The sequence below is a fragment of the Pteropus medius genome, unplaced genomic scaffold (genome assembly GCF_902729225.1).
Source record: "Pteropus medius unplaced genomic scaffold, Ma_sr-lr_union100, whole genome shotgun sequence".
In the NCBI taxonomy this organism is placed as follows: Eukaryota; Metazoa; Chordata; class Mammalia; order Chiroptera; family Pteropodidae; genus Pteropus; species Pteropus medius.
In genome coordinates, this window is record NW_024344378.1 from 34,031,626 (window position 1) to 34,042,437 (window position 10,812).

General features: G+C 31.7%; 1 non-coding gene across 1 annotated transcript; it reads left to right on the forward strand.

The window, feature by feature from the left end:
- Positions 1-10,402: 10,402 nt before the first annotated feature.
- Positions 10,403-10,521, forward strand: LOC120610197 (5S ribosomal RNA). Its single transcript, XR_005654885.1, has one exon. It is a non-coding gene; the product is annotated as a 5S ribosomal RNA (ribosomal RNA).
- The last annotated feature ends 291 nt before the right edge of the window (positions 10,522-10,812 follow it).

A 10,812-nucleotide genomic window follows, 5' to 3' on the forward strand; every position in this document is an offset into this window, starting at 1 on the left:
GCACTTCTGAAGTATAAAGTATGCCTCTTATCTCACATATTTACCCATACGAATCACTTCTCCATATTGAGAATTACTGCCATATAAGTAGGATTGAAAAGATATAGCACTTTTTAAATTATCCTTTTATATTCATTAATGATTGAAAAAAAATCATTAACTATTGAAAAATCCTTTATCCATTGTCTGTTGGGTTGCTCGTCATTTTCTCATTAATATGTATAAAATCTGCATATAAAAAAGATGTTAACCCTTTGTATGTCATCTGTTACGATGTTTTATCAAATTTGCCTTTTTATATTTTTTAAATGTTGAATATGCTTTTGTTTCATTACGTTTAAAAATTTCTAAAGTCAAATCTGTCATCCTTTCCTCTGTAATTTCTTGCTTTAATGTCTCTGCAACTATTGAAAGGTGGCCTGCAGGCTAGTGGGTTAAAAGCAAGAGCTACACCTGGCTCTGACGAGGGGTAAGCCATCAAAATAAAAATGAAGGCATTTCATAACACCCCAAGGAAAACCATCCTGGGCTCTGGAGGGAGCTGTGGGATTAATGACAAGGAAAATAACTCTCCTTTTTTCAAAAAATACCACCCTGAAGACAATGGTCATTGTCTGGTCTCTGAGATGTCTTTTGTTTTCTTTCCTAAAAATTCTTCCCTTGGAAAGCACACACACACACACACACACCATATATATGTATATTAGATATTTCCATATGTATTATCACATGACTTCTAAAAGAATGCTGTAACATTGTTGGAGACAGGGTTATTAAGCACATTTGGTAAATGCGAAGAGCATAAAGTAGAAATATTTTGTACAGGATCACAGGCCAAGGTACAGACCAAGGCAAAACTAGATTCCAGGTTTTGCTTCTGTTGCTAAACTCTTTTCTAGAACTTCATACAGTTTATGGTTTGTCTATTGCTTTCTTAGTAACATGACTCATATAAGAGCATGGGCTAGGTTCTTGCTATGGCAGTGATTTGATTGTGGGCTAAAATTATATTAAAATGTTTAACTATATCAAGGAAACAACAGTGTATTTAATCATTTTCAAATTTACTATTATGATAAGTAAATAACTTTTAAAATAATTTTAAATAACTAGTCTTTATGGCATTAATATCAGAAATATACTTTCCTCCAAAGCATTTGGTTTATTTGGCACCTCCTTAAGGTGTAAGATAGAAATGAAATTGAATAGAAAAAAATAAAAATAAAAAATAAAATTTAAGGAAATGTGTTTCCTGTGTATGTATGTGTATGTACTTTCTGAAAATATTACATCGTATCTGTAGAGCTTGTAGAGTTTTCCAAAAATACTCTCAAATAAAAACATTGATAGACATAATGCATTTATAAAATATGAAAAGCAGAGTAACTATTATTTTATGACTTTTTCATATGTTAGGACTGATACATGCTCAAAGGATTTAAGTGACTCATTCAAAATCAAATTTAGGCCTATGTAATTATTTTTTTAGTGAATGTCTCAAGCAAATATTTATTAATTTCTTTCTATGTGCCAGGCAATATTCTAATCACTAGGAATAAAGCAGTGGAAAAAGAATATTTGCTTTATTCATTCTGTCAAAGGCACGGGCACCTCTCTCAGACAGTGAAGATGTTTAAGCAGATTTAATGAAACTATACAAAAATCCACCTGGATGAAATCTAGTATTCTGGTCTAAATCCTATTTATATGTGAGTAAAATTAAATATCTATATTTAAGAGAAACTGAACAGATTTTTCTTCCCAACACCCACCAAATACATCTCAAAATCTAAGCTACTTGAGCAATTTTTTTACTTGCCTGGGGCTTGAGTACTTTATTTTATTTTGTGATTTTTATTCTTAGAGTCATATAAAATTATAATATTTCTATGGACTGTCATACCTGAATTCAAACTCTAATACCTTATAAACTTTATTTGGTATTGATGTTCATTGAAGATAGTAAATATTAAAGACCACTAAGGAAAATGCTATGCTATGATTCCAGAAGAGACAATGATATACTAGATTATTGAACACCAAATTCCAACAAGCTCAGCCTAGCAACATCATTAATTTAACAAGCGAACTTACTTCGAGTGCTCTCATCACCCAGCATCCCAGACTCCTATTGAAAGTATTTTATAAAAATCAGTACCACGATGTTAGAGATTTTAAAAAATACATAATAATAAATGGTTAATAAATAACTAGAATACCTGGACTAAAAAAGAAACTGGAAATAAAACTCTTGGAGATTACAAATTCTATTTATAAATAGCAAATTTCCAATTGAGGCACAGATTTTTCAAGGTACTTTAAAGAAAACAATTTATTCAGTATGTATTATAACAACTATCCTCCAAGCTATTATTGTTAATATAAGCAATTGATATTTACTGTATAGGAGCTCATTAATATTCTTTAAAAAAAAAAGAATCAAGGGATATGAATAGATTCTATTTGTGTATAATAGCAAATAAAATATTTCCCAGAAATTCCGACCACGCTGTCATTGATTGCAATGCTTTAAAACAAACACCCCAGCAAAAGTGTGTAGTTTATGCCACAATAACTCGTCTTTTATACAACACAAAGAAAATGAAAAAAAGAACATTTAAATAACAGTCCATTTTTGCTGTTTAATTCTTAGGAAACTACAAACTGTTATGTTAATTAAATTACACTGTAGTACATAAATTGTTTTGAGAGGATGATGTTGAGCAATGCCAGCTTTTCTAGATTTCACATACAGAATCATCCAATCAACCACTTTTAATTCTTAAAGTAACATTTAATTCTTAAAGTAACTGAATCGTGATGGTTTTAATATGGCAGCATTTTTTTCCAAAGGGAGTTGAATTCTTAGAATGAGTCATCTTGTTTTATAAAACTACTTTTTTCCCCTTTAAAACATATACTTTTAGTAAAAATTAATAGATTCTAATAATAAAGCTGTTTTATCTATCTCTCTCTATTATCATGTTTCTTTACTAGATAACTTATTTAAGATTTGTGGGGATTGAAAAATCTGGAAATGCTGATATTGTAATAGATGTTTTCAATATATGACTTCGTGGTTTTACTAAGTTTGAATTGGGAATTTTTTTTTTTTTACCCTCATTATGTATAATTTTACCCAAAACATCAACTTTCTTGGAAGAAGACTGAAAAAAGAACCCAGGGAACCAGAAAATACTGATGAGAATGCAGAAAGAGCAGCATATGAAATCAATCCTTTAACACTGTTTATGAACTACTGGGTTTACATCTGTAGATATGACTCTAAACATAGATATACTTTGAGAACTGAAGTTGGAGCAAACCACAGTCTAAGTCACAGAGAAGCCACCAGGTAGGACATATGAAGAAATAACTGAATAATACTCCAAAGGTTTTGAAAACTGAACTGACACTGGATGCACAATCCACCAAAAACTCTTCAGAATTTGTGAGCTGAAACAGGCGGACTGTCTTCTAAACAAAAACAAAACAAAACAAAAACAATATATATCAATGTTCTACCACAAGATTTATGCAAGATCTACAGTGTCATAACAAAATATTTAAAATGTCCAGGCTGCAAATCAAAATTATTCAGCATATGGAAAAGATGACAATCATAATAGGCTAATGCCAAGATAACAGATATTGAAATAATCTGATAAATACTTGAAAACGACTATTTTTAAAAGCATCTAACAAGTAATGGTAAACACTCTTTAAGTGAATGGGAATATAGCAATACTCAGTACATGATCTTGAGCATTTTTTCCACTGTTTATTATTATATCATAAAATTTTTTAACTTAGTAAAGGTTATTGAATTTAACCCATATCTAAAAAGTAGTATTGAAATAATCAAGTGATGTTTTTTCTTTAATCAATAATTATAACATCTTACTTTGAGTATATTGAAAATAATGTGCTTTGCACTTTAATCCACTAGTTAATTTGAAACACACAACAGGCAACAACATTATTGAGAAAATGTATAGATTCCTCAAATGGCTAATTTCAAGGTATACTATATAGTTTGACAGAGCATTTTACATGTACAAACATTCTCACACATTCAAACAGGGCTGGAAGTTGGGAGACACATTTTTGCCCTTGTCTTGCACTAAATACCTGGGAGGACTTTGGAAACACTTCTCTCGAGATTTCAGTCTCACCATCTGTGCAGAAAAGTGTTTACACTGAAGAATCTTCCTTTGAGAATACACTTCCCACTCGTTTAACATGTTCAGGTTCTGTCCCCCCAACCCGCTCTCTATACGAAATAAGGCTATTTCTTACTACTTCTTACTACTTCTATTTAATATTTTTACTGGAGAATTTTATCAATTCAACAAGACAAAGGAGAAGAAAAGAAATACGAAGGAATAATAGACATAAAAAATGAAGAATTAAGACAATTTTTATTTTCAGATTACATGATTACACATGTTGAAAATTTTTAAAGGTCTACAAAAAAAAACCCTGCTAGGTATTAAAATGCAAATCCTTCAAGGTGTCAGGATACAAGATCAATATATAAAAATTAGTTATATTTCTTTACTGTAGAAACAAATTATTTTACTTACATTGGAAAAAATATATATTAAAATAAAACACTTTTGCAATAGCGTCAAAAATGCCAAATATCCAGGAACAAATTTCACAAAAAAATTTAAGACTCCTATACTAAAAGCTATGAAACACTGATAAAAGAAAATAATTAAGCTATAAATATTTAAAGAAGTATGCCAAGTTCATTGGTAAGAAGACTCAATACTGTAAAGACAACTATTCTTTCAAAATTGAGTTATTTCAGCATATTTTTTCAGCTATTCATGAGTCAATGATAAAATTTATATAGAAATATTTTTTAAACTGTGTAAAGTTGGATCAAGTTGGGGTAATTAATGCTACATCAATTTGCCTTACTATAAAGCTATAAGAAGAGAGCATAGTATTGACACAGTCAAAAAGTTCAATTAAACAGAAAAAAAAATCCACCTTGTGGTTAAATATTTAACGAGGACACTAATTCAACTAAATGGGAAAGAAAAAAATTCTGCAAATGATTCTATATCAACTAATTTTTCTTTAAGAAGAGAGGCTTAAAGTTACGTCATATTATACACAAAAATGCACACACACATAAATATGCAAGCTAAAATTACAGCTCCAAAAAGAAAATATAGAGGAATGGTTAAGTAAAAAATTATAAAATACTGATAAATTGAACTTAATAAAAAAACAATCTACTTATCAAAAGACTGTTAAAGGAAATGAAAAAGAACCTCAGACTGAGAAAAACATTTCACATATACATTTCTGACATAAACTTGTGTGCAGAATATGTAAGAACATCTAACAAATCAATTTTAAAAATGGGCAAAAAAAAAACTTGGACAGACTCTATACAAAATAAGATATATATAATTTGCTAATCAGCATGAAAAAAGATGGTCAATACTATTATTCATCAGAGAAATGTCAATAAATTCTACAATAAGATACTACAATGCACCAATGTCATGGATAAAAAGACTAATGAGTAATAAGCAAATATCAGAAGACATACTAAGTAATTTGATCTTTCATACATTACTGTTAGGAGTTTGAATTTGTACTTTAGAAAACTGACATTTTACCTTCTTTAACTCCCTCCCCCATTTCCATCCCTGACCTACGGATGTTGCCCTCTCCTCTTAAGAACTGGATCTCTGAAGGCGGGGCGTCTCCTCCCATGCGTGGTGTGGACCAGGGGCTTGGCACACTCGGGGAGCCTGGCGCACTCGGGGTGCCTGGCGCACACCGGGTATGGTCCGTGGCTCCGCCTGGAGCATAAACCCAGGATCTTCTGCATGTAAAGCAGACGTGCTTGCTAACCACTACACTATGGAGCCACACCCTGGAAAACTGACATTTTAAAATAAATTTATTAATACTACTTTATGATGCAGCATTTTCATTCCTATGTTATTTTTAAAAAATATATATCTATAAAACAGACTGATTATAAGAATGGTCACTGCAGCTTTATTTATAAAAGCAGTATTTTCAAACAACTCAAGTGTCCCTCACAGGAAATAAACAGATGGTGATATAGTCATATAATGTATAATATTACTTAGAAATTACAAGAAATGAACTGATTCTCACAACATAAAAATTTTTCTTAAATGTTGTGTGAAAGACTTCAAAGCAGAAGACTACACACATTCTGATTCCACTTACATGATATTAAATAATCTAAAGAGATATAAACCAGAATAGTGATTATCTCTGTGAGATGAGAAGAAAGGGACAAGGGGAATGAATTTCTAGAGTGAAGGCAATACGCTTTACCTTAATTGGTATGTTGCTTAAGCACATGTATACATTTGACAAAACTCATCAAATTGTGTCCTTAGCAGATGGTCATTTTATGATAATGTAAGCATATCTTAATTTTAAGAATAAGAGAATAAAGAGTTGACAATGTTCTTTTTCATTTATTGAATAATTATCACTGGTATTAAGCAGCTAGTCAATTCCTGCTGACTTACTATTTTGAGTGGTTGATACACTCAAAGTTCAATTTGTTGTCTGAAATGTGTCCAAGGGCATATCCTTCTTTGTTTTAGTATCCTTGACACTAATTTCATACTGCTCTATAAGTCTCACTATTTACATGTATCTCATTCCACATGTCCTACATGTTCTCATTTATTGCTGAGTTCATTAGAAAGCTTTCTATGCAGCCTGTGTGCTTTCTCTAATTCAGCTTGGAACTTTCCAAGGACAAAGAGAAAAATTTTTGAAATTATTAATAAATACTTTAAAGAGAATCTCTCACCTCTCTCTAGGAATCCATCTCTTTATTTCATAATAACATAAATGCATCTTCTACCAAACCGTCTCTTCCAAAGCTACTGAACAATATTTCCTAACATTTTGTCCCCCTTTCTAGAATATGACAGACAGCCAAATTAATTTCCTCTTTCAAGTGTTAATGGCTTGTGAAATTGAACTCAGTGAAACAGTGTGGACAAACCACATAACCTTCTTTCTCACACCCAGACTTTCCTCTTTAAGTATAATACTTGGTTTGTATTTCAGAACTGTAGAAAAGTGTAGAGACAGGGAAAAAAGAAAGAAAAAGAAAAAAACAAATAAAGACTTCTATTCTAATGAAGAGAACTAAAGTTAAAATAAGAAATAATCAGAATAAGAAATTCCATGATAGCCATGAAGAATGTACAATCTTTTTAATTTTGAAAACAATAATCCAATAGTTAAAATCCAGCTTTGATCATTTAACTATTTCTCTTACGGAATAGCAAAAAAACCTTTCATGGAGCTCTTTATTCATATATTCAATATCAATATAAATTGGAAAGTGACACATTAAAGTGTTTCTATTTTATAGGAAGAAAAACAACTGAGTAACAATAAAATATTATTGGAGGAAAAATATGGCTTACATCAGCCAGCACACGCCACATTAGTACACTCATCCGGAATGAGAATTTCTCCCCAAATTTGCACAACTTCATACAAATCAAATGAATATGAAGCATAATAATCAAATTGTAGATTTTCATATTAATAACTGGAAGATTGAAAAGGTTAGATACAACTTTATCTGAATGAGTATTTCATATAAAAACCAAATTGCATTTAAAAATATAGTTCACAAGCTACTAGCCACAGAAGACCTTTAATGAGTGGTCAGCATCCCTAACAAACGTAATTGTTCCTAGTTATAAATATTACAATTGGATAACTCTGTTCTTAAGAACGTAGAAATCAACCAAATCAACTTCTTCCCAGAAAAGCTTTCACACAATCTGCCCAAGTGTAAAGAACAAAGCAGGCCGCTATTGTTGATTTTTTTTTTAGCATGCCTATTCTATCTAACTTGATCTAGGTGAAAAAATAGGAAACAAAACAATTTTCTGTTATCTTAATTGCTTTTAGTATTATGTTGACTCTCTCTACCCCTAGAGCAATTTCACTGCGGGCAGTGAAAATGCCATGAGTTAACATATTACCCAGTGGTATCAACTTGAACACTGACATCTTCCTCTTACATTCTGTCCAGCTCTGCACACTCAACAGGAAACACAGGATGCTGGATGGAAACACTGGCACAACCTGACCGATGCTGTCAGAGCTCACCAGTGTGAAGTGCATTGCTACTAATGATCATGCCAAGAACTGCCAGCAGGATATTATTAACGACAGTCTGAGATCTGCAAATCTCTGGAATTACAATTAGCAGAAGTATACATATCCAATTTTATTCTCCAGATCAAACACCCAAAACAAAGAAGAATCTCAGATGAGGCACATGGCGATTTTCTGATGTTCTGATTATTTGGTATTTATTATCTTTGTTTTAGATTATTAAAATTATAGTAAAATGACTCAAATTAGTCTGTCTCCTCAAATCCATTTGGATGATGTATTGAATTTAAGGATATTGATCAGTGGTATTAGGAGTAGGTTCGGAGGGGGTGAAGGGGTACTTATGAAAGATGCTTGTATTGATTTAAAGAAATTATCTTTCCCTTTTTGAAACATGGCTACAGATAAGAGGATTTAGAGTTCATGATAACCTTTCTCCAACTCCCTCTTAATCCTGTTTAGTTACATGCTACAATCATGTGTGCACAAACTACACACACATAGCTGTAATTCACTTAGCTCTGTCTGTATTTCAGACACAGTACTAGATTCTGATAGGAAACAAATACAAAAGGCAAGACTCTGCCACTTAAAGTTTACAATTGGGTTTTTACTTTTTTCCCCCAAAATTAGTTAAACCATTTCAATGACCCTTCCCTCCGATTGTGGACTTATTTTTGCATATTGAATTAAAACGTTTAAACCATAAACCCCTCCATTCTACAACATGATATGCTTTTGAATTTATAGGTGACTGCTTACATACCAAAATTAATCTTTGAATAATGCAAGTGAAAGAATAGTAGCTACTATTTACTTAACATTAATTATGTGCAAAGTAGTATGCTAAGGCATTTATATACATAATTCATTCATTTAGTAATCATTATTGAACATCTACCATATGCAAGATGCTAAGCTATGCTGAAGAAACAAGGCTGAACAGGAGAGACAATTTCACTTCTATAAGCTGCACATATTCATGTTGGGAGAGATATATTTATAAAATAACAAATAGCAAATAAGGTAGAAATAAGAGTTATAGTAAAATAAAGTATAGCAACAGGTTAGGAGCATGTACAAGTTACATGAAAATCCCCCATGTTTTCATTCTCATTTCTAAATTAGCAGAAATATCATGTATTTCCCTCATAGACTTTTCTCTCCACCTAAATTGCCAAAAAAAGAGAGGCTTTATTTAGTTAAGAGGTGATTACGTCCACCCACCATAACCAAGTGTTTCTGCTGTAAGCAAGTTAAATCAATGGCTACCTCCTTTATTCTGACTCAATGGAATGAAAAAGAAAACGGAAAAATATGATCCCCCATAAATACTTTCAATCATGCTCTTAGTGTTTTTACTCTATTTTATGACATTTTAAATATTAAAGTTGATATCTATAGAAATCCAACCTTCATTTTGTGATACCAGTTTCTTTTGCCTCTATTTGTGAGCAAAAGAGAATTTATAACATTAAAACGTAATTATAATTTAAAAAGTCCCAGATTATGATTTTAATTTGACCCCTCAGATTTTAGAGTACGTTGGTTGTCAGTTTTCATTCTCAGTGATATACTGTTTTTAAGTCTTTATTGATACACATAAGTTAGAAGTATATTGTTAAAATTGAATTACTGATCTAGAATCCTATTTTTTAATACAAGAACAGCACAGACACCTGTGCACACATGTGGACGTGTACACACACACACATACACACACACACTATTTTCTCTTGAAGATAACGATGTACAGATAAGAGAAGCACAGTATTTTAGTACTTAATAACTTGAGATTTCTTAGAAAATTCTTATTTCAAATCCTAGCTTTGCTCTTTGCTATCTCTGTTTAACATATTCCCACTGTGTAATGTGAGAAAAAGAAGACACACAGATTGTAAGGATCCAATGAGATAATCTGTGTAAGTGCTTTCTCCAGTGTCTAACAGAGTTGAGATTCAATAATCATTATCTTTATTATTACTGATGTAATAATATACAGCAAAATGTATAAATGTGCTTTTAAAACTGAAAATGATCATGTAAATCTAAGATATTATGGATAGCCAAAAATAGGATGCAGTTCAGATGTCCTTCAACAGATAAACTGTTATACAAACTTTGGTACATCCCTAGCATGAAATATTACACAGCAATAAAAAAGAACAAACTATCGATATATGTAACAACTTAGCTTCATCTCCAGAGAATTATACTAAACATAAAAAGTCAATCTGAAGTCTATGGCTATGCCACCCTGAACATGCCCAATCTCCTCTGATCTCGGAAGCTAAGCAGGGTCGGGCCTGGTTAGTACTTGGATGGGAGACCACCTAGGAAGACCAGGTGCTGTAGGCATTAAAAAAAAAAAAGCCAATCTCAAAAGTTCAAATACTAATTGATTCCATTTACAAAAAGATTTTAATGACATTTTTAATAAAGAACAGATTATTGGATGCTAAGAATTAGAGAAGATAGAGATGTAGGAGGGAAGTGGATGGGACTATAAAAGTGAAACACAAAAAATGCCTGTGATGGAACTTTTTAGTATCTTGATTGTAATGATGGATATATGAAACTACACATGTGACGGAATTGTATACAATGAAGTACACACGCACATACACACATGAGTACAAGTAATATTGG